The 25,126-nt window shown below is 43.4% G+C and overlaps 1 protein-coding gene across 4 annotated transcripts in view; it reads left to right on the top strand.

Moving 5' to 3' along the window:
* The window catches only part of RASSF7 (Ras association domain family member 7), a 128,392-nt gene that overhangs the window by 41,140 nt on the left and 62,126 nt on the right, over positions 1-25,126 (top strand). For 2 of the 4 annotated variants that reach the window (XM_054025716.1, XM_054025712.1), the window contains exon 1: positions 12,731-13,070. The exons of the other annotated variants lie outside the window; for them this stretch is intronic. The gene's annotated coding sequence lies outside the window, so the exon portion shown is untranslated. Of the gene's footprint in view, positions 1-12,730; positions 13,071-25,126 lie in introns of those variants that run through there. 4 annotated transcript variants of the gene reach the window in all.

Genomic DNA, 25,126 nt, shown 5'->3' with positions numbered 1-25,126 from the left:
AGCACCCTTGGATGTATTAGATCTGGACCCTTCATACTTGTGTGAAGTGTGTGTGAAACAGCCCCTAGTGTGATGGAGAATTATGACTGGTAGCACTTTGCACTGTAAATAAATACAAAAGTTATATCCTTGGAGAATCAAGGAATATATTAGTTCCCACACTCAGGCCTCAAGCACATGTCTAAAATTAAGCACGTAAGTAGTCCTGCCATGGCACAACATGGGAATTAAATCTTAAAGTTACACACGAGCTTAGGAGTTTTGCTGGATTGGGGCCCCGGTCCATGAGGAGAGGTACCTCAAATTGCCTCCACCAGTGAGTGGCAAAGATGTGCATCTCCTCTAAAGTTAAAATTGCTAAAAAGTTGGAGGCTGGGGGAAGGCAAATTTACATGGCATAAGGACCTGTGTTGGGGGACTGATGATGATAACCTGTTAATGTGTTATATTTTCAAAAGTGAAAGGTTTATCTCTGGAGGCTGAGTGGAGCCCCAGATCAAAGTATGAGAATAGAGGGTTAGGCTTCATAGACAAGCCATGGCAGGTTAAATGCCTTTACTTCTGCAGAAAGATAGACAAACCAGATCACCCCGGGAAGCCCAGCTCCCAGTGGGGGACAGATTAGCAATGCCACTGGTATATTTACACACGTGGAAGGAGTGAGCGCCAGTCAGTGATGGTATCTAAGGTTGGGCTTGTGTGGTGCTGCAGTGAAGAGGCTTCTCCATGTTCAGAGGAGAGAGGTCAGGTCTAGATAAACAGTACGTGGTCCCAGTAGCTTTAGTCCCCATCACAGAATCACTGAGGTGGTAAGAAAAACTTTAACAGCTGCAGTGCTGCTTTTGAACCTAACAGTAAAGGATGGGTCAGGAGGTCACTGCTTCAGTGCCCCTGGGAAGGAGAGAACTTTTTCCTGGAAGCCTTTGAAAACCTTAACTAAATTAGCATGACTGCCTTTGCTAAATGCTTGAGAAATCCAGATGGCTCAGGTCACAGGCTTCCCTATAAGCAGAGACACCAATAACTGTTTGCATTCCCATACCCAGCAACATAAGTAATGGTGCTATTTCCTGGGAAGATTATATATATATAAAATAGTAGCCAATACATGTGAAAAATAAACATTGTGGTATTTGGAGTTTCTTCTGATATCCCCTTCTCTGCTCCTTCCTTTCCTCTTTCCCTCCACCTTCACTTCTTCATCTCACCTCCTTTTCCACTCTCTCTCCTTTTGCCCTCTTCTCCCTCTACTCTGCCCTATGTCACACAGCTCAGCTCATTGCTGGTGGTGGGACTGGGACATCAGTGGGGAGTTCTAATAATGATAGACAAGAGCCTGAGTCAAAACTCGAAATCCAAACAACCCCCTCACAGGCACACTTTGCCGGTGGGAAGTCCTAGAACCCAGATCTGATTTTATTATTGTTATTCATTGTTATTTTTTGCTGGCTCCTTTCCTTGTAATGGCATGAACCAAAGCTGATCCAAACTTCTGAGGTGTTTATTCACAATGTGATTAGGATTTGGCCGCTCAGGTCCATCCCCTAACTTGTATTTCAGGTAAATAGCTGATGCAATGGATTAGCAGATGATTAAACCAGTGGCAATCTAAGAGTGCTACTTATTACACAAAAATGTGGTCATACTGTTCTCTCTTCCCCAGTTCCCTTTACCCTGTTTCATTTCTCTGCTAGGTCTTGATTGTGAGCTCTGTGTGTCAGGGACTGTTTGCAAAGCACTTGGTGCAGCTGAGCCAATGATCCTTGGCTGGGGCCCCAGGTAGTGCTGTAATACAATAAATATTAACAATATGATAGTGTAGGGGGAAGCAGGGCCGGCTCTGGCTTTTTGGCCGCCCCAAGCAAAAGAAAAACAAAAACAAAAAACCAACCAAACAAAAAACAGGGCGGCCAGAACAGCAAAGCAAAAAAAAACCAAAAACCTGCGGCGCGGCCGGAGTGCGGGTGCAGGGGGACCGACTGGGAGGGGGAGGGGGAGGGAGCGGGCGGGAGAGAGAGAAAAGGGGGCGGCCAGGGCTACAGCAGGGGAAGTGCCACGTGGCCCCTCCCGCTGCGCCGCCTCCTGTCGCCTGCCCTGAGGGCTCCGCTCCAGTCCGCTCCAGAGGGCGGCCGGAGCAGAACAAAAAACCCCCCCAAAAACAACAAAAAAAGCAGCCATGCTGCCCTAGGATTGGGCAGAATGCCGCCTCCAACAATCTGCCGCCCCAAGCACCAGCTTGCTCAGCTGGTGCCTGGAGCCGGCCCTGGGGGGAAGACAGCTACAATGGCAGCTGTTGTTGTTATTACTGATATAACCCCATAGGTACAAGATTCTGTACAAACGCATAAGAAGGTCAGGGTCTCAATATCTGAGGTGCTTACACTGTAAAGATCTGATCCTGCAGGGTGCTGCTGATCTCCCTGAATTCACATTTAAGTCACATGAAATGCTCAGCAACTTTCAGGGACAGGCCGCTCTGAAGTACCATTGAGGGATGGGAGAACTCCTACAGCTTTAGAATCTGGAAATTCCATCCTTAGACAAGAACATAACCTGGTGGAGAAAGGCAGAACTAGAACCAAAGGCTGGGAGTTAAGGCCAGTTAAATTCAAGTTAGAAATAATGCACAAGTTTTTAACAGGGAAGGTGATTAACCATTGGAACAAATGACCTGGGGATGTGGTGAATTCTCCATCTCTTGAAGTCTTCATGTCAAGACTGGATGATTTTCTGGAAGATGGTGTTTCTGCCAAACACAAGTTATTGGGCTCAATACAAGGGTCACAGGGTGAAATTCTCTGGCCTGTGTTGTTCAGGAGATCAGACTAGCTGATCATTCTGGTCCCTTCTGGCCTTAAAATCGTTGACTCTGAGACCTGACCTCTGTTTGGTCTGACAAATTACAGCTTCCCAGCTGCTTTGATGTTGTATTACTTTTTATTTTTCATTCCTCTGGTTGTCCTGGAAACAGAGAAAAAATACTTTTAAACAAGATCATTTACTTTCAAGGTGGCATCTTGCACAGCACACTCTGTTGCTTAGTTAAACAAAACATAATGGTTTTAAATTAAATTTCTCTTTGGGGGGGGAGAACAGTTTACATTTAGGGGGAGAGCTTGTTTTGAGAAACATGAAAAATGTCATCAAACTTCAAACTTTCCAAAAGTTCTAACGATTCCATGAAACCTAAGTCCTCAATGAGTCCTCTCTACCCAATTATGGGGCAAGGTGAAGGAGGTGAGCATTGGAAGGCAGGTGAAACAAATTGGTTCGAAGGAGGAAAGGAAGCCAAATCCTTGTTCTGTTGAAGGCAATGGGAGTTTTGTTAATGACTTAGGAAGGATGGCTGAGGAACTGGAGTGGTTGTTGGGAGTTCAGGTTTAAGTTCCTGACTCTGCCACAGCTTTCTTGTATAACCTTACGCGTGCCATTTAATCTCGTTGTACATCGTATGTAAAGTGGGGATGATAATACTTCCAATATCTGTCTAGTCTATTTAGGTTGTAAACTCTTTGGAGCAAGGACTGTCTTGCTTTATGACTGTATAGTATCTCGTACAATGGGGGCCTGATCTTAGTTGGAGCCTCTCTAGGTGATACTGCAATGCTAATAATAATGAGAATGACGTCAGTGGCACCAGGTTTTGTCATGTGCAGAAATACGACTTTTTTGTGGTCACTGGATCCTCAGTTAAGTCAATCAAAATTACAAGACCTTTCTTGCACATCTGTAGAGTACTGGCTTTTAAACTGCACGATTAACATCCTAACTGGTGTAGTTTCTCTGTGGAAATAAATTAATTCAGATCAATTTGGGGGAAATTATAGTACAGCTGCACTTTACGGATGACTAGGAGCTTGTTTGATTAATGTACAGGTTTAAACAGAAAAGCCACTCTGTTTCTGACCTGGGTGCTAGTTGGGTGGTAGGCGAATCAGAATTTGGGCCATGTTGTCAATCCATGGGGGGAGGGATAGCTCAGTGGTTTGAGCATTGGCCTACTAAACCCAGGGTTGTGAGTTCAGTCCTTGAGGAGGCCACTTAGGGATCTGGGGCAAAATCAGTACTTGGTCCTGCTAGTGAAGTGACCTTTCAGAGTCCCTTCCAGTTCTATGAGATAGGTATATCTCCATATATAAATAGAAGTGCCATTCTTGGGGAGGGATAGCTTAGTGGTTTGAGCATTGGCCTGTTAAACCCAGGGTTGTGAGCTCAATCCTTGAGAGGCCCATTTAAGGAACTGGGGTAAAAATCTGTCTGGGGATTGGTCCTGCTTTGAGCAGGGGGTTGGACTAGATGAACTCCTGAGGTCCCTTCCAACCCTGATATTCTATGAACTGCAAACATCCTTCATGGCACAGGCTGTGTGCGCTGTGGTGGCAGGATTCTCAGCCTCCACTGGGAGCAGCAGGATGTGTCCGACACTGCTGACAAAGAACCCAGGGGTAGCAGGGTTGTGTTTCAGAAAAAGGCATATCCAGTTCTCCTCATATAGTAAGACGAGTCAGCTCTCTGCATGGCCTTTCATTGTGGGGAATAATTGGGAAAATATAAGAGCCCATCTGTCCTAATGAAAAACAAAACAGCGTGTGTTATTCCTGCCACTTCTTGTCCAGTGATGCCAATCAGGGCCCTGATTGCCAGCCAAGTCAGCAGAATTGAAACTTTTAAACTGGGCAGAGTTTATGGTGAGACTTCAGTAGGTCAGGCGCCAAGTCCTCAGATACTGTGGTGTTCAAATGACTTAGAAAAGCCTATAAGTAAAGACATTATCCATGGATTCACAGAATGGCCCACAGTGAAACAAAACAGATCAGTCCTCGAGGGAACCAAGCAGTCGTGTAACATTGTAGTTACCTGGGTTATACTTCCCAGATTGCACTTGTCTGCCTTTAAGGCAGCCTGTCACACAATTACATAGTATGGTTTATTTATTACAAGACCCAAGGTCACCCATCCTCACTTCTGGTGTCGGGTTACAGCTCGTAGGCGGGCTTCTCTTCATGGAAAATTTTCACCCCAACATAGCAGATTACCTCTTAGGCTGAGAAAGTGACTCTTTTTGTCTGTTGATGCAAATGCTTCTTTGGGAACACTTGGATTCTGGTATTTCCTATCTCTTCTAGTGAGGGAAAACCTCCTCTTGGGAACATGCCCTTTCATGTGCTGAGCCAGGCAGTCAGTGTGCTGTGTAATTTATCTGCAGTACATGAAATATAGCTGCTGAGTCAGGAAAGAACTGTGACTCAGAAACTCCAGGAGCATCAGCAGGTCAAGAGGTATACTCCCAAGGTCAGGAAAAATCCTCTATAAGAGGAAAAAATGGAAAGTATAGTGCAGTGTGCATTATATAGACAGGTTTCAGAGTAGCAGCTGTGTTAGTCTTTATCCGCAAAAAGAACAGGAGTACTTGTGGCACCTTAGAGACTAACAAATTTATTAGAGCATAAGCTCTCGTGGACTACAGCCCACTTCTTCGGATGCATATAGAGTGGAATAAATATTGAGGAGATATATATACACACATACAGAGAGCATGAACAGGTGGGAGTTGTCTTACCAACTCTGAGAGGCCAATTAAGTAAGAAAAAAAAAACTTTTGAAGTGATAATCAAGATAGCCCAGTACAGACAGTTTGATAGAATACTTACAAGGGGAGACATCAAACTGTCTGTACTGGGCTATTTTGATTATCACTTCAAAAGTTTTTTTTCTCTTACTTAATTGGCCTCTCAGAGTTGGTAAGACAACTCCCACCTGTTTATGCTCTCTGTATGTGTGTATATATATCTCCTCAATATTTATTCCACTCTATATGCATCCGAAGAAGTGGGCTGTAGTCCACGAGAGCTTATGCTCTAATAAATTTGTTAGTCTCTTAGATGCCACAAGTACTCCTGTTCTTTTATTATATAGACAGGGCACCCCACTCCCTACTCAAAATTGAAATATAATCTCCAGCTCCTGCACCAGGCTGCACTGGTTGGTTGATCAAGAGGCAACAGACACATTTAGTGATAAACTTCTGGCACTGATTTTTCACAAGTACTGAGCATACACTGCACCACTTGAGATCAGAGGGTGCTGAAGCTGCTTAGCACATCTGAAAATCAGACCCACAGTGCTTAATTGTAGAGTTGGTTGAGAAATAGTTTTTTTCCCCATGGAAAACTTCAATTTTGGCAGAAATTCAAATTCCAAAATATTTGTTTTGGAAATACTGGTGAGGTGACTCATGGATATTGTAGTTTGTGTGTTTCCAGCTCTCATTCTCTTTTATAGACTAGGCTCCCTTGTTGGACTACATCTCCCATGATGCACTGTGGTCTCCCCAGTTGGAGAAAGGGAAGCAGTGTATCATGGGAGTCCCTGGTCATGGTGCATTATGGGAGATATAGTTTGGCCAGGTCTACAGACCTCTATTGGTATAACTACATTGCTCAGCGGTGTGAAAGATTCACATCCCTGAGCGATGTAGTTATGCTGACCTAGCCTCTTGGGTAGACAGCGCTATGTCAAGGGGAGAGTTTCTCACCAGTTGCACCAGTGCAGCTGCACCACTGTAGCACTGTTCATGAAGACAAGCCCTGAGTACCTTTCTCAGACCTGTGGAAGAGCTCTGCCTATCTCAAAAGCTTGTCTCACCAACAGAAGTTGGTCCAATGAAAGGTATGACATCATCCACCTTGTCTCTCCAAAATAGTTGTTGAACATAAAGACAGAGGTAAATACAGTTAACATTTTAAACCCATCTCAGTGGATGGTCTCAATAACACATCGTTCCAAGTTCAGTGGAATCGCTCATATGTGTAGAGGAACTCCTGTGCATAAATGTTTGTAGGATTGGGGACTAAGGGACCATTTTCACCCTGAAAGTGATACGTTTTTATTTTATTGATCGTAAGGTATCACACTGACTTCCTTTAGATTTTAAATCTCTTTTGATTCTTGTTAAAAAAAAAAAAAAATCAAAGAAGTCTACCATACCTATTTCTGACTGTGAACTTCAGACCATTTAGTTTGGTTCTGGTCAAAATCTTCAAAGTGAGTCCAAACAAAAACCAAGATGGAAATCTGATCAGAATGGTCTTTTTTGTGTGTGTGTGGGGCGGGAGGAGGGCGAGGGGAAAGGGTGGATACACTTCTGTTTCTTCTAGATTGTAAACTCTCCAGGGCAGGGGACTGTCTTATACTGTGACAGATGCATTATCTGCTCTTAACAAATAATTAATAATAATAAACAGTAATCCAAAACAACAACAAACTTAATTAAAAAATCAATTAAAGCTGCTGGGTGACAGCAACATACTAACCTATTGCATCACTTACAAACCCCATGGGACACTAAGTCTGACACAGCTCACCCAACAGGATACAAAGTATTCTAGCCACGTATCAATTAATGCGTATGTAAGTATAATAATGTAATGCAGCCCAACAGTCCTGTAACCCATCGCAGCACAACCACCACAATAACTGGGATCCAACATGAATACTATTCTTTCACCAGTAATCTCAAAATAGAAACGCACCACAAAACCTTTTGGGGAATAGAAAACCACATAGAAAGTGTACATGTTCCAGTTAATGACACATGACCCCAGATTCTCTGTTGAACTCCATGCCCTTTGCACTTCTCAGCTGGCACAGATGGAGCCGCTGTCAGTTTTAAATGGTCAGTGAGAATTCCCCTCCTGGAATTCCCGCTGCTGCTGTAACGCTTTTGAGGTAGCTGCCCCACACTGTCCAGCAAGGGGTGGGGAAGGATGTGTCAGAGATGCTTCATGATGCTATGCTGGTCCTCTGCTGGCTGCTCTAACAGATGCCGGCACTGGTGGCATAAAATCAGAGCACTGGCAATTAGCTCTGACACTTCCCCAGCAGCAAATTGTTGGCCCACAATTGAGAATCCAGCCCATGCTGTTTAATAACGAAGGGCCTTCTCCATCCCTGCATTTCTCTAATGTCATACTGGTATTATTCCATTTCAGTTGCACCAAAACAAACTGGAGTAATATAGTGGCGAATCAAATGCAAAGTATCTTGTTTTGGGGGGGGGAGTTTTGGATTATTTTTTGTAATCTGTTGTTTGCTAAAATCAGACAATGAATTTGGCACTGTACCTTTCCTGGAGAGTTAACAATCTTGGATCCCAAACCTGCAAAGACTTACTCATGCTTCATGTTAAACATGTGACAGTAATCTCATCAAAACCACTGATTTTGATGAGACGACTCGTATGCTTAATATTAAGCATGTGCACATAAGCCTTGGCAGGATCAGGGCCAGGGCCGTCTCTAGGTTTTTTGCCGCCCCAAGCAAAATAAATAAATAAAATTAAATTAAAAAAAACCCTCCGAGAGCACAACTACCGAAGCAAAAAAAACAAAACAAAAAACCTCCCAGAATGCTGCCCCTAGAATTGTGCTGCCCCAAGCACATGCTTGGTTTGCTGGTGCCTAGAGCCGGTCCTGATCAGGGCCTAACAGCCACATAGAGGATCAGATTCTGATGTACTATTCAATGGGTGCAAGTGTCTTACTCTGCAAGTAGCTCCATTGATTTGTAGAATCAGGTACGAATCCCCAGGAGTAAGGGGTTCAGAATCTGGCCCACAGAGAAGATATTGAGATTGTAGGTAGATATTATATGTAGATACTGACATATTGTGGGCCTCATGGAAGAAATGGGTCTTCTGAGTGAGAAAATGGTGAGGAGAAACTTATAACATCCACAGCACCAGGGACCTTCTAAACATTACAATAGCCCTTCACCATGCTGGGGGGCACCTGTATGTTCCCAAACCTGCTCAGCTTGTCTCCTTTCCTCCTTGCATCATGTTTCTTAAATTTGTAGTGTGTAGACTGCAAAATACCTGAAATGAAGGGCCTGACCCAAAGTCCTTTAGTCAGGTCTCAGATCTTTTAAAGCTCTAATCCTTAAAGGCTTTGGCAGATGATTGGAGTTTAGAAAACATCAAGTAGGCACATTTCATTCCAGGCAGTTCCTCTCTAAACAGAGATTATTTTCTCAAACCCATGTAGATCTCTGCCAAGAAAGGCGACAGTTTTATGGCACAGTCCTATCGTTGGAAAAACACAGGCTTTTAATTATTTTTATGAAGCAGGTTTATCTTGCTGTGCTTAACAGTAACTCCCTGTTGGCTTTTTTACTCAGTAATAATCCAAATCAACATGCTGCAGGGATTTCCCTTAAAATTCAAAGACTAAAGCCTGTAATTAAGGAATCTGGAATCTTATAAACCTCTGTGATATGATCAGACTGACGTTTTGTAACCCTGGTTTGAGGAACATTTCAGCTGCTTCTCTGAACAATGCTGATAGAAAACTTTCCCATATACCTACATATACCACTGAAGTTGATGCAATTTTAAAATTGACAAGGAAATGCTTTGTCCGCGCAACTAGCCTGTGGAACTCATTGTCACAAGATTTCATTGCTCCCAAGAGCGTAACAGGATTCCAGAAAGGGCTGGATATTTTTATGGATAAAAAGAACATCCAGAGTTGGAGTAGCAAGGCTGAAAAAGAGCATCTGGGAGGGATATAAATCAGTCAGTTTATGGGCACAAGCCAACCTCTCAGTTATGGAGCTTAGGAGAAAACTTTGTCTGAAGACAGATTATGCCATAACCACCTACTGGAAGGTTTCTTACACTTTCCTCTGAAGCAGCTGGTACAAGCTACTGGCAGAGACAGAATACTTGTCTAGATAGAGTCACTCAGATCTTGTACGGCAATTCCTATGCTCATATTGGAAGTCTTCCAACTGACTGAAATGTAAGCAGCACTGGACCCATAAGGACTCCAGGTGCACTTGGTGAAAGCACCAGCTGATTAGCTGGCAGCAGCTCAAATGGCGTAACAGGTTGTTTTCTTACAGGTGCAGCTTGGATTACAGCAGAGCACTCCCCCCTTGTGTGGTCATATCAGCTCCAATTACTGTGTCACCTGGTTGCCAATGAGGCCCTGAGTTTGAGTTCTCTGTGTGTGTGTTATCTCTGCCATTGTCCTAGAGCTGCTTTGTTTAAAGAACCATTAACCTTTTATGGCCCTGAAGGATCTGAACCGTGGGATTTCTTTAGGCTTTTAAAAAGTTACTATTATTAGTCAATGAAAGTGGATGGCCAGCAATACTGTGACATAGAAGGCAGAGGAAGATTCACCAGGAGTAAAACATCAGAGAATATTTCTTGCCTTTGAAATGCTAACTGAATAGATTTATAGTTACACTGCAGGATTGGGCCCTTGATACTAACACTGCATAGATTTTAGCTTCCGAGGAGAAGGTGGCCTCATAATTGATTTCTGTACTCAACTATAATGCTTAGCTGCAAGGGGGTGCTGGGTTTTAGTCCCAAGACAACTGATCTATAAAACTAATTTTGAAGAGTGAAATAATCCTTCAGCACTTTCTAATGAACAACAGCATTGTATTCACGTTGCTCTGTATGTATTGTTTTAACTGAGGACCTGGTGTGCCAGTTAACTTCTGCTAGAAGAGATTTGTTTTTTAAATTGAAATGTGGTGCGCTCATAAAAGGTGCTAGTTTTACAGCCCTGGAAACTGAGGAAGTTTTAAGCAGCGTTGTTATAGCTTTCAGAGTTGCAGCCGTGTTAGTCTGTATCCGCAGCTGTGTCAGTCCCAGAATATTAGAGAGACAAGCTGGGTGAGGTAATATCTTTTATTGGACCAACTCCTGCTGGTGAGAGAGACACGCTTTTGAGCTTACACGGAGCTCTTCTTAAGCTTTCACGATGCAGTCGGTAGTGCAGCAGCAAACGGCTTTGTCTGCGACAGGAAACTGGAATGGTCAGTTTGTACTTGGAAACCGTAAAGTGGCCCAGGTTGCTGTGGTTCACAAACATAGTCTGAATTTCCAGTTTTGGAGTGAAACCCAGAAGTAGGGGAATTTGGGCTGGTTTGGGATTTCTTTATGGTTCCACATAGCTCTTCTCAACCTTCCCCCCATCCGCTGGGGTGGGAGATGAGGTGGAAAAAAGGCCCTACAATGAACAAATAACAACAGGAGGTGATTTAAGATACATAGGATAAATAACATTTTCCATGACAGGTCAGCATTTTTTCTATTAACTTTTTATTAGACTTTAAAATAACACAGAAAAATAAACATAATAAATGGTATATAAACTTTTCATAATATATTAACCATGTGCTATCTAATCTTAGCTATACATTAAACATTTCAGTACATATATAATATGAATGGTTAAAATCATAGAAGTGTAGGACTGGAAGAGATCTCAAGAGCTCATCTAGTCCAGTCCCCTGCACTCATGGCAGGGCTAAGTATTATTTAGACTATCCTTGACAGGTATTTGTCTAGCCTGCTCTTAAAAATCTCGAATGATGGACATTCCACAACCTCCCTAAATTTATTCCACGACAGGAAGTTTTTCCTAATGTCCAACCTAGACATCCCTTGCTGCAATTTAAACCCATTGCTTCTTGTTCTATCCTCAGAGGTTAAGGAGAACAATTTTTCTCCATCCTCCATATAACAACTTTTTATGTACTTGAAAACTTTTATGATGTCCCCTCTCAGTCTTCTCTTCTCCAGACTAAACAAACCAATTTTTTTCAATCTTCCCTCAGAGATCATGTTTTCTAGACCTTTCATAATTTTTGTTGCTCTCCTCTGGACTTTCTCCAGTTTGCCCACATCTTTCCTGAAATGTGGCGCCCAGAACTGGACACGCTACTCCAGTTGAGGCCTAATCTGGGACAACCAGAACTGCATTCAGTATTCAATATGTGGCTGTCCCATGGATTATTATAGTGGCATCATGATACACTGTCTTATTATATATCCCTTTTCTAATGATCCCTAATATTGTGAGGTTTTTGACTGCCACTGCACATATAGCAGATGTTTGCGGAGAACTATCCACAATGCCTCCAAGATCTTTTTCTTGAGTGGTAACAGTTGATTTAGGCCCCCATGATTTTGTATGTATAGTTAGGCTTATGTTTTCCAACGTGCATTTATCAGCATTGAATTTCATCTGCCATTTTGTTGTTCAGCCACCCAGTTTGTGAGATCCCTTTGTACCTCTTCGCAGTTTGCTTTGGACTTAACTATTTTGAGTAATTTTGCATCATCTGAAAATTTTGCCACCTCAAGTAATTTTGTATCATCTGTAAATTTTACCATGGATGACAATGATAATGGTGGGAAAGAGACTTTTTCAATGGAAGGCCACACGTTGACTTCAGTGGAATTCAGACCAGACCCCCAAATCAGAGTGTAGAAAAGTAAGACATTTGAAAAGTGCGGGAGGGGGACCTTAAAATCTCAGGTGCCTCCATGGAGGCCTTCTTGAGTGAAGAGGCTAGGGAGTGTCTGCACTAGAGATGGGACCAAGCCACAGGATAAGGAATAGGATCTGGATTTTGAACACCCCAGTGTTTGGATCTGTGGCTTTTGTGGGGAGGAGGCATTTAAAGATAGGGGCATCTGGCCAAATTGGATTGGGATGTGGGGTGGGAATTTAACACCTCCCGACCCAAAAGTGGGGGGTGCTCAGCTGTGGGGCTGGTTGAGGAGCCCGAGCCGCTTGCCTTACGCGGATCTCCCAGCGTAGCTCTGCCCACACCTGCGAGCCCTGGCATGGCAGTGGGCGGGGCCGGGCAGGGGGCGGAGCCGGGCGCAGCGGACCGGGCCGCGCTGTGCAGAGACGGGCTGCAGGTTGCTGAGACCTTCGCAGCGAGGAGTTGCTGCTGCCTGAGCTCCGGCGATCGCAGCTGAGCGGGGCTGACGCGCGTCCCAGTGCGGCGGGAGAGGGACGGGCCGCTGGCCCCCCGCCACCGGGGCTTGGAGTCGCCTACAGAGGATCGGGCCCGAACTCCCCCCAACAAGTTTGCAAAGTGGAGCGGAGCCCGTGTGACCTTGCGCGGAGGGCAGCAGCAGCCGGAGCTGTGTGCGCGCGGGGAGGAGGCGCTGCTCCTGCGAGCTGGGTGAGGTGCTCGGCAAAGAGGATTTGCTTTGCTGTTTCTGTCCCGGCTTATGGGAGAGGAAATTCAGCCAGGTACGTGCAGCTGCTGCTGGGCGATCGGTCACCCCGCTCGCCTCCCTTGCCTCTGTAGTCTCCCTGCTTTTTTGTACTGTCTCCTCCAGGGCGCAGCCCACACCCAGCATCCCTCCTTTGCCCCCCTCCTCCTACTGCTCCTCTGCTTTCTCCTGTGGCCCCCTGGCACCCTGCTCCATTATTTTCTCCTCCCTGGAGGAAACATCCTTTAGCTCTTTCTTTAAAATACTTGTGTATTTAAAAAAAAAATCTTCCGTGGGTTTTAACCTGGCCTGCCTTCTTGTGTGTGGCTCATTCAGCTCCCCACATGCGACTATTTGAGGTCTAAATCCCCTTTCATCTCCTGGGCATTGACTGGTTGTTTTTAGATGGAAGTGCAGCCTGCTGTGAAATCAGATTATCTGGAGTTTCTGGTTTATTCTTCTTAAGGCAGGGGAGAGAGGGACACGGCTTGGGGGTGGGGTGGAGGTGGAGGAAATTCATTTATTCTTCTATAAGTACTAAAAAGTTCTCAGCCCAGCCTAGGAAGAGCTTTAAATACAACCAGTGTTGAAATTAAAGCCCAGGGTGGGAATTAAGACATCAACAACCACCAACCACCCACGTTTAATGCAGTGGATTGTCTGTCTCAAGCAATTTGCATGTAGCATAATCAGCTGCAGCTCAGAGACTTGCATGCTACACCTTGTGTTTGGCTCACATGTATTTAACCTTTTACTTGCTGTCTAGCTAGCTGTGTGCCTCTCCCTCCCTCCGGAGTCACTCAGGGTTGATGCGTGAATAGAAAATTGTACGTTGGTAGACGTAACAAATTAATAATTCTATTGTACGTGCCTGCTCTGTGCCCCAAGACAGCCCCCAATCTGTGCAATTGGCACTATCTCTGACATTCAGGCGATTTAGTGCCACCCTGGAATGGGTACAGGTGGCACCGGTTGCTGCAGGTTTAGCTCTTGTTGCTCAGGTAATTGTATTTACCCTCTGTTGGGCAACAGGATTTTCAGTTGTCTCACAGCTAGCTGTTAAGTTAAAACCAATACCGTTTTATGATATAACTTCTGCATGGAGGGTTCAAGCACTTCTTCTGTGCCTTAACTGGACCTGTTGTGGTTTATGCTGCACAACGGATCTCTTTTCCTTCTACTGCTATTTCACTCCAATGCCAGACAGATTAGTAATAGCAGAAATATTGGGGAGAAGGTGAGACCAGTGCAGCCTGACTAATACAGGTACCGCAAAATCTGCAGTGGGAGGTGAAGTGGCCCCCTGAAGCTGTATCCATTTACCTTCTTTAATGACCTTTTCCATTAAGCCACACTGCAGCATACCATTGTACCTGTTCTACAAGTCTGTCTTCCTTGTTGCTGCTATGGGGCTTGTCCTGATTCCCTTCTATCCCACTCCTTATTGTCCCAGGCAGTCCCCTGGGTTCTATTCCCAGTTCTGACACTGACTCACTCTGTGACCGTGGGCAAATCCTTTGACATACGTTGACAAATACAAAGTAAAACACATTGGAAGGACTAATCTGAATTACTTCTGCCACCTTGTATTCCAAATTAATTGTAACCTCTCAGGAGATGAACCAGGATGGCATTGTGGACAGCTCAATGAAAACACTAAGTGCAGTTGCAGTTTAAAAAAAAAAAAAAATGGCAAACAATGTTAGACTGCACAAGGAATGGGATAGAAAATAAAATTGCAAATATTATTATTTTAGTATAGAAACCAATGGTACTCCTTGCCCTGTAAATGTGCAACAAAATATCCCTGATGACAAGAGCTTTGACTTTTAAGTCACTTATATGAACATATATGAATGAGAACTTCCACAGTCCTACCTTCTTTGCCTCAGTCTTTCAGTCTGTCAAATGAGCATACTACTGAGCTATTTCCCAGGGTGCTAGTTAGGTTCTAATTAACATTTGTAAAGTGCTCTTGAATTACCCAGATGAAAGGTGCTATAGAAATGTAAAAGCTTTATCCTCCATCTGACATGGGCTCTCCCCTATCTGCACCCATGATCATGCTGCCTGATCTTAGTCTGAACAATATCCTGAGTTTCAGTAGCTCTGTCCCAGTTTTGAAAAAGTTCATTTTTTGGTGTGGTTGATGATATAACGGAGGGTGTTTTTTAAAGCCATTCCATTGCCAATTTAATGGATATAACTTATGCTTAAGATGAAGACCTGACATGTTAGGTGTCAAAAGTGAGTATTAAAGTGGTTGGTCTGTTAGGTGCTTATAAAAGCTTTTGGGGAGGAAGAATAGCCTTGTGGTTATAGCCCTAGATTGGCACTCAGCAGATCTGGGTTAATTGCTGGCTCTGCCACAGATGTCTTGTGTGACGTTGAGCAAGATGCTTAATCTTTCTGTGCCTCAGATCCACTGCATGTAAAATCAGAATAATAATGCTGCTTTTCTCCATTCTTTTTGTCTGGATGATCTACTTATATTGTAAGTTCTTTGGGGCAGGGATGGTCTTTTACTATATGTTTGTACAGCAGGTAGAAAAATGGGGTTGATTACCATTATAACACAAAAACCCTGATCCTGGAAACAGTTACATCTGTGTTTAACTATACTACCTTGAATAGTTCTGTAAAGCTAAACACTGAAGTGTTTGCAGGGTCCTAATAATAATCACTAATGTGTGTGGGTCCTAGTAGAAATACTTTTGCTTTATGAAATTAATATCTTTATATGTTTCCTTCAGTCTTTCATCTTAAATGAATAAACAAACTAAAACTGATCATAAATCTTTACTGGTAGAGAAGCAGATGTGATATTCTGTGGTAGTGCCCAGCGGCAACAATGCATATGCGCTAGATGCTGTACAAACATGCAGGAAAACACTGTCCTCTCCAAAAAGCTTGCATTGTAATTTAATTTAGGTGAGTTAGTTTGTGTGTCCCTGCTGCATCGCACTTCTCTGAAAATAAGAAACAGGTGGTACCCTCTGGGATTAGCCTTGGGCACTTAAGAAATAAATTGGGAGCAGTCAGTCCCTCCAGAGAAATGGTGGGTATTCATTTTATTTGAAAATTCAAGTGGGCAGATTCTAAATGCACAAATGCCATTATTTTCTTCCTTTGAAGTGAAATAACGTTTTAGCGAGGCCAGCCTCACTGGTGTAAAAAAGAAAAGAAAAAACAAACAAACGATCCAAACCCTGAGAGCCCATGATTTGTTGGTCAGCTTCAGGTGCAGTAATGCAGCTCCCATAAAAATTGAAATCTTTTAATGACAGCTCAGGATAAAACGACTTGGTGAGCTGTGCAAACTGTCCTAGCCATGACCCTCCTGGCATCGGCAAGGTTCTAAGCCCATTTACCATCTGCACAGCAGCGGCAAAAGCTACTCTGTGCTTGTCCTTGTGCTGTTTAATGTTATGAGCCAGTTTAGGCTCTCCCTCCACCCCCACTGGTGCAGCTGGACTTGAATTGGAGCAGCAAAGGCATGTGGGATGATTAAAAAATCATTTTAGGTTTGTCTGCGTCATCTTGAGTGATGATATTCTATTATAAATGATAAATCCCTTAAACACCGCACGTGAGTTCAAGCGGAAGCACTGTATTTTTGTCTGTCTTGGAGGCTTTCGCTGGAGCACCAGAGTGGAGTCAGTTGTGATGTAGGAGGGTTTCAGCTGGGTGCTGGAATGAGATCCGTACAGCATCTCCATCTCTACGGTAACAGATTAAAAATTCCCTGTTTGAACTGGATGCCAGGCTGGGCTGTTGTGGGGGCCACCCTGAGTTCAGCAGAGGGTGGGCTTGCTGGCTGGTGGAAGGCATGTTTGGCGGGGCAGGTGGATGGACTGAAGCTGGCATGGCTGGAGTAGCCCTAGAAAAAGGCTGTCTTCTATATGGTCCTTTTCCTGTTACTGCCTGTTTAAAGAAAGGTGTAAGCATTGAGGTTTCTCCAATTCTCTCAAGTACACATTGTCTAGGAGGAGCTCTTGGGACCAGAGAGAGTCTTGAGTGGGGGCAAATTTTCATACAAATTGGCCATTATCCATGTTTGCATCATTCCGATTCTTTCCTTCTGCAAAGTATGTTTGCGCTCATCATGTTTTTTCATCCTTAGTCCCTAATGTGTTGCAGTAGGAATAAACTTGCCTTTTAATTTCCATTGCCTTGTGACTGTTGCTTATACTTACAAAAAACCGCAGTAGGTTTGCGAGGGTGGGAGCTGCCCTTTGATATGATACTGTTAAGAGACCTAGAGGAGGCCACTTTAGCCTTGAGCAATTCATTGGAACAAAGTAAGTGTGTTTGGTAGCATAAACAAACTCTGTTATCACCTGCTAGAAGTAACCACCAGTTTCCTTGCTCTGGTCAGTTTGGTGATCAGGAGGAGCTGGTTTTAACTCTGGTTCATTGTCCGTGCAATAGTGTTAGAGACAGGGCAGTTCTACACTACAGAATTAAATCAGTATAACTACATCACTCGGGGGGGTGAAAGATCCACACCCCGGAGTGACGAAGTTATACTGATCTAAGCGCTGGTATAGACAGCACTCTGTCGCCAGGAGAGCTTCTCCCGCCGACAGAGTTACTACCTCACAGAGGTGGATTAACTATACTGACGGGAGAGCTCTCTCCTGTTGGCATAGAGCATCTTCATGAAAGCACCACAGTGGTGCAGCTGTACCGATGAAATGTAGACCCGCCTAGAGCATCTGATCCTCAAAGGCACTGAGAACTCAGTTTCCTTTAACTGCCATTTGAATTATGGGTGCTGGCGCTTCCGAGAATCAAGCTTATAGTGTGTTATTTGGGAAGGGAGGTGATTGATAGTGTGCCCCAAAAGTGGGGGAAGGACTTCTCATAAATGAGTTTGCATGGATACAGTTGGTGAGGGAGAAGGATGTACGGAACGTTTTTGATGGGTTCATGGAAATGATCCAAAGAGGCATCTCTGACAAGATGTAACTTTCACCACTCCCTCTGATAACACAGCAGACTCCTAGCAAGAATGCTACAGGATTCTGTGATGCCAGTAAGCTCTGGATAAGAGAACTTTGGTGGTCCTAGTGTGGTCACCTCTGAAGAAAGTTGTTTGGCAGGCACTGTGCAGTCATAACTTGCAGTGGCTTGACAACTTGAGCTGTCAGCAGGAGAATACTGGGTTGTGCATACTTCCATTAACGTTTCTTCCTTGTTCCAGGAAAGTTCAAGTCCCTGTACTTAGAATCCTCAGTGGGTTACTGGGGATGTCCCCAAAGAAGGCTACACACAGTCACTTGTACAAGGAAAATGGGGGCTGGATGGAAATTGTGTGTCCATGTGTGTTGAAAGCTTTATTGGAAGGGTATGGAGGATAGAAGGTTCTCTCTTAAACCCCTTGCCCTGGTTATGTAGCAGTGTTTCTCATCCCAGTAATGAAAAGGCATGACTCCCCAGAGGGCAGAGGTGTGCAGGGCAGTTTTGTAAGACAGGGTGGGAGGCCTCAGATTTTGCTTATTTGAAGACCTTGTGCCTGCTGGAATTCCAGGAATCCTTCACTGTGCTTTGCTGTGCTGCTCTCTCTGTCACAGATATCATGGGCTCCTCTGGGATGTCTTTAGAATAACCCCTATCTTATCTTGGAGCATGATATCTTGTTGACCTTTCAGCTGCCTTTTTTTTTTATTTTTTTTTTTAAGTGTAGGTTTTACTAAAATCTTTTTCCCTCCCTTATTAACAAATTTATGTGAAACTAGCCCTACTGACTAATTGAATGCCTTGAGCCCATGCTTAATGTGGCTGAGAGAATTCAGGCTTCCTTGCCAACTGTAAATACACTTCAGTCCTGCTCTGTGCCTCCCTTGTAGGCCTCTGTGTGTTAACCAGTCTTGGGCTGCAGTCTGTGGTCCGGGGTTTCTTGAACAGAGCATGATTGGTGGTCTGAACTGTAATGTGTCTTGTGCATGGGGAAGAGGAGTGAGTGGTTGTTCAGAACGGACGCACAGTGTTCACGTATGTGCAGACTGAAGATTTAAATCCAGATCTCCAGGCAAATAGCAACCCACGGCTCCTCCTAACTCCTAAGAAATGTATCTGTTCCTAAATACCTGCAGATGGCTTGGGTAAAAAACTTACAATATGAAAAATCTACTGCAGAACTTAATGGTTGTGTCACAACCTTCTGGCAATTGGCTCTGGCTACCTGGCACAATGGATCCAGCACAGTATTTGACTGAATGATCTGAGGATGCAGTGTCCAGTGCTCTTTCGGTTATTATGCTGTTCTGCCTCCTTTTGGTTTAGCACAATGAACTTCAGAGTCTCCAATGTGACCTGCAAAGGCGTTAGATGACCACATAGCGGATTGAATTCACTTTTTAGCGTTAAGTTCCATTTGTCTGATGTTCTTGGTATTTTTATTCTGCATTATTGTTCTGATTTTCCCCCCCCTTCTCTCTGGGCTTGTCTACACTAGGAAGTTTTGCAACATTAACTTATACCAGCATAGTTAGTGGAAATCCTTCCCTAGTATAGATGCAGTTCTACCAGTATAAAAGTATTTATTTATACAAGGATATCTTATACTGGTTCAGGAAGAAAAATAGGCTTTAATGATGTATAACATCTATTATGTACTGGTAGAACTGCGGGCACACTAGGGACTGTACCTGTATAATTATCTTTTGGGTACTTTTTTTTTTTTTTTTTTTTTTTTTTTAAAGCATGCAACTTTGTGAAACTTCCTGTATCTGTTTAAACCTGGCTTATATTGCTTGAACTTGCTTCTATAAATTGCGAGGGCAAACTAAGCCAATACAAGTATGTCCATGCACAAAGTTTGACGAAACCACTGCAAGCTTGTGTGTAGACAGGATCACCTTACAGGTGCAGCTAAACCCTTTTAATAGTGTCTGCACAAGGGTCTCTACAGGTTCCCTGAAACTTTTGTGTGTGCAGATCAGCCCTACAGGGACCTGTTGGCTCTGGTTCCAAACATTCTTGGGAGTAGTTAGTTCCACAATGGGTGACTGTAACAGACTGACAGTGTTTGCTTGAAACACCCCACCCTCTTAGCAGGTATTGATTTTGCTGGGTTCTGCTGATTCACTGAGGTAGGTGGCTCACTCCCCCATCTTGATAGAAGGGAGGTGGGAGTGGCTTTTTGAGGGAGGGGAAAAAATAACTCAAGATTCTTAAACAGCTAGTGGCTTTTGGGTGCCTCAAATTTTAGGTTCCCCACTAAAAGGACCTGGATTTCAGAAAGTGCTGAGCTCCCTCCCTCTGAAAATTAGATCCCTTTCAAGAACCTCAGACTAGGCACCCAAAATAACAGGTTTTCAAGAAGCGACTTAACCTTAAGGTGTGGGCTGAGCAGACCTGAGCTAGAAACCTAGGCGCAAACAAGCTTGGGGAGAAATCTGGAGCTGAGCTTTGTTTATAGTAATTGACAATGTGAGGTCAAACACTCAAGAAGGTGGTGGTGGTGGGGGGGGTGAGTGTTTGACCCTAGGCAGTGTGTGGACTTCGCTTTAGAACAAGTTGGGAAAGGTACCTGCTCATAGTGACGTAATAGCCTCTCACATTACTTAATGTTAGCTTAGCTAGGATGATGAGTCACCCCACTGCCTAGTATCTGGCTCTGAACTTGGCTTCTTCATGCTACAACACCTGAGTCATATGGTAATGATGTAAAAGTTCCAACCTGGTGACACGCTTCAGATACTTAAGTAGACACAGCGTACGATAACTGGAGATAGATGAGCGATTCAGCTGAGTTTCCTTGAAATAACAATTGAACAGATCTGGCTAGGTAGTATGATATATGCACCATGTGTAATACGCAGGCACGTAGGGTACACATGTTTGCTCTGTGGTGAGTCTTGCCTTCCTGAGAGCAGCTATGCATTATATGCTGGGGAGTGTTTGTTTGTGTGTATCTGTTTTATAATGTTCATTCTGATTTAGTCACTGTTAGATCACCGAGAAATTGTGGAGGAAGGGGGGAATGTTAGAGACAGTAATCTTATGGAAGATCCATTTTCTTCATTCAGTATCTTACAGCTAGATTAACTAAAAAATGGTACAGAAGAATATGGTTGGATCAGGGTAACTGGTGCAAGGTGGTGATGGTTAGGCATGCCTGTAGTAGATTCCTTCTAGATCTAACCAACACAATACAGCAGCTCCTTTGAACAGTTCGTTTTTAATGGAGGTTTGCTTAGGCTAGTTAAAGCAACAGCCAGCCAGAAATATTCTCTATCTTGTGTTGAATGGAAGTTAAGTTAATGTGTCACCACGAGTTATGTGCATGGAAAGAGTCTCTTCCCCCAGTTTCCTAATCCCAGCCTAGACCATGGACTGAAAAATAGTTTTCCCAAGTCCTGGCCTTGCAGTGCAGGCTTATATTTTACCAGTCTTGCCTTCTTCCTAAAACCAGTTGATGTTCTTACATTTGCTGTACAAAACACTCCATGTGGTCCTCCATAGACAGGTGCTGAAGGAGTTAGGTACTCAATGGGCCTCCTCAAGCAACCATTGAAGTTAATGGGAATACTTCATTGATCAAGCCCAGTGTGTTTACCTGCCTTTGGAGATTCTGGTTTTCAGTCGAAGGTGTGTGTGCGGGTGTAGTAAAATCAATTTGCATGCTATTAAAGGGAGTATTGTCTCCACCTATTGAAGTGAAATGCTGGTGGGGAATCTGCTTCAGCTGTGGAGACTTCAGCATAGCACAGTCTGCTCTCTGCTCCACTGGCGACTTCCTGACTTGAATCTGTCTGACTGTTCTGCTACAGCACAGTAGTGGGAGGAAAAAAGTGTGTATATTTACTCTGTTTAGGCCTGTCTGGGTAGAGCAGATGCCTATAGGTGGGAGAACCAGACAAGCCTTCAGCTTGTACTTCTAGTTACCCAGAATCAGTGTGTCAAGGAAGGTCTTCTAAGAACGCTTCGAGTATTCTCATTAGTCTAATTATTACTATAACTATAGGGAATTTTTCCACCAACAGCTCCCTGGGCGTAGCAAGGGGCACAATGGGAAGTGTTTTGTCTTTGCTTGTGGCTGTTTGTGTCACATTGACTATTTCAAGTGGGGAACTGGATAAAATACATCTGCCATCTCAAAGAATACCCATTTAGTTCAGCTCCATGGCATCTACTGTCACTTGTTGGTTTGTATTACAGTCATGCCTGGAAATCCCAGCTAAGATGAGGGATCCATTGTGCTGGCACTGAGCAAACACATAGTAAGAGTCCCTTCCCCAAAGAGACAAGACAGAGGGTGCAAGAGGGAGGCAAAATGACTTGCCCAAGGTCACATAGCTGGTTAGTGGCAGAGCTGGGACCAGAACCCAGGTCTCCAGAGTTCCAGCCCCGTGTCTCTTACCCACCGGACTATGGTGCTCTACATCTGTACATGTTCATGTTGCATTTCATCCAGATTCTACAACAAGGAGGGCTAAAGTTATCTGAATGGCTTGGCTCCTTCCCCACTCTTAGATATATTCGTTTACGTGATAATTATTGCTATAATACTTTTTTATATAGTCCTAGGGCTCTTGAGTGCTTTTGAGTGTTTATTGCTTACAGTAATTAATTTAATATTATGGGGTTTTTTTTATTATTATTATTTCCAGGTTACTTTTTCTTATACCTGTGGGTTCCTCCTTTGGACTAGTATAAATTTAGATCAAGGTCTTGCTATTGTGACCGGAAGCCCCATCACTTGCTTTGACTGTTGTATCCACCGTTTGTCTCTTGTCTTGTAGTTAGGTTGTAACTCCTTGGGCTGGGACACTCTGTGTTCCTGGTTGGCAGACACACTACTGTACTATCCCTCATCAGGTCTTATCGACACTGGGATTTCAGCCACCTGTGTTACTGCCGCAGTGGTAGATTCTACCTGCACTGATGGTTTGCCCCAGTGTAGCTACACCATGGTCAAAATTCCTGTGGAGGCATGGCCCTCATATCTTTCCCCAGAACTGACTCTACCATTACCTGTTTGGTTTTGGTCTAAGGGGGACAAAACTATATTATGAAACTGCTTTTAACTCTACTTGAAATCTGGTCTGTTTCAAGAACACCTGACCCTGAGGCATCCTGATAATCTTGTGGATTTGAAAACATGTTTTCCTGTATTTTAAAGTGGCTTTTTTCTCCCTTCATACTGGGTAAAAGACCCGCACAAACAGGGGAAACGGTGAAATTGACCAGCTACAGTGTGCTGTCAAATGCACAAAGTAAGCTGAGAAATATTTTTTCTCTAATCACTTCCCGTTATAGTAATTTTAGGTGTTTAAACACAACTTTAGTTTAAAAATATAATTTTTATATTTTATATTTAAATTTTATATTTTATTTTTATATATATCTATTGACTTAAGTTGATGTCCCTTTTATTGGGTATTTAATATCAACCTAGAGAGAGAAACAGTTTAAAAAAGTAAATCGGGGATAATCTTTTCAAAAGCTTCTGAGATTTAAGGTCCCAAATGCCTGTCACTTTTAAAAACAGGACATGGGTTCCTAAGTCATTTGCCTTTGAAAATGTTACTCTGGATTTCTATATACCCCCCAATTCATGCTGTGGAGAGGGACTGTGAAGTACTCCTACACACTAAACTGTTCTAGTATGGTGCACATTACCTGGAAACTTTGTAAGCTAGCGTCTGATCTAGTCCTACAGGTGTTTTAATGGCTCAGTGCCGACTTGTGCCAGCTGAGGTTCTGGCCCTGAGAACTTAAAATGCAACACCTACATACTGAGTAGGACTGGTTTGTCCGGTTCTGAAGAAACAGGTCTGTGTACAGCTAAACTAGCATTCAGATGGGTCAGTCTCACAGCCATAAATGTGAGGATTCTCTGTTTTAGCAAAACAGATTCTAAGATTACAAATACAACATTAAAAAGTGCAGATAAATCAGTGAAGCTGCAACACACACACAAAATCTTTGTTGCTTCCATTCAACTTCAAAACACCACCTCACTGTGAGATTGTGATTTGTATTGGCTGATTGAAAGCTCTTTCTTTTGTACTGCAGCCCCTTTTTAACAGTTTATTTTTACGGGGCTGTTAACTGAAACTCAAATGCTGTTGTGGAGGGTGAGATAGCACCAGGCATTTTTGTGAAAGATAAGGGATTGAATTGCCTCACTGCAGATGAGGTGGGGTTTTAGCTGTTTAAAGAGCCCATTATGTATGTGTGTGTTCTGGTTAGGATTTATGCCACCTTCAGCTAATTAATCACATGTGAGATACTCTGAAAGCAGAGACTTCAAAAGTACCCAAGTGTCTTTTATCAAAGGTTTCAACCTGGATTAATCCTAGGTCTCTTGTTTACTTGATTGTGTGCATGGCAGAGGGGTAATTGCAACTCTTGGCAAACAGTCATTTTAAAGGCCTCTTTAATCCAGAAAGGTGTAAATAAATATTCATGAAGGTGTGCGTCTGCATATTTATTGATGAATTCAACAGAGTTTCTCATGAGACACAGATAGCAACTACTCAATACCTGGCTGCTTTATAAAGAAATTAGAAAATTGTGAACTGTTCTAGAAATACACAGTAATAAAGATTTCAGAGTAGCAGCCGTGTTAGTCTGTATCCGCAAAAAGAAGAACAGGAGTACTTGTGGCACCTTAGAGACTAATAAATTTGTTAGTCTCTAAGGTGCCACAAGTACTCCTGTTCTTCTTTTTACAGTAATAAAGATTGCACCAATTCTTGGGTAAAATACTCATTCCTCTGCTGCTGCCTTCAATCCAGTTAATAATTTATATGATTGTAGATTCATGCTCATCTCAGTAACTTATGTTATCCCTGCTTGTGGAGGGAAGGGGAGAGAACAAGGAAATCAATGACTTAAAAAAAAACCCCAACCTTATTTAGCTTGTAGTCCTTCTAGCTTCTAGGTAGGAGAGATTTCTTTGGGCCCTTACTCCATCAAGGAGATCTGCTCCCTTGGTGGCAAGAGATGTGGGTAGCCTAACAGCTAATTAAGCCCCTTTTGGCTTTCTGTAGCGTCAGCATGCAGAATGGACAACATGCTTCACTCATAAGAATGGCCATACTGAGTCAGACCAATGGTCCATCTGGCCTGTCTTCA

This window comes from Malaclemys terrapin, chromosome 4 (genome assembly GCF_027887155.1).
Source record: "Malaclemys terrapin pileata isolate rMalTer1 chromosome 4, rMalTer1.hap1, whole genome shotgun sequence".
NCBI lineage: Eukaryota > Metazoa > Chordata > Testudines > Emydidae > Malaclemys > Malaclemys terrapin.
This window is presented reverse-complemented; position numbering and strand designations above follow the sequence as displayed.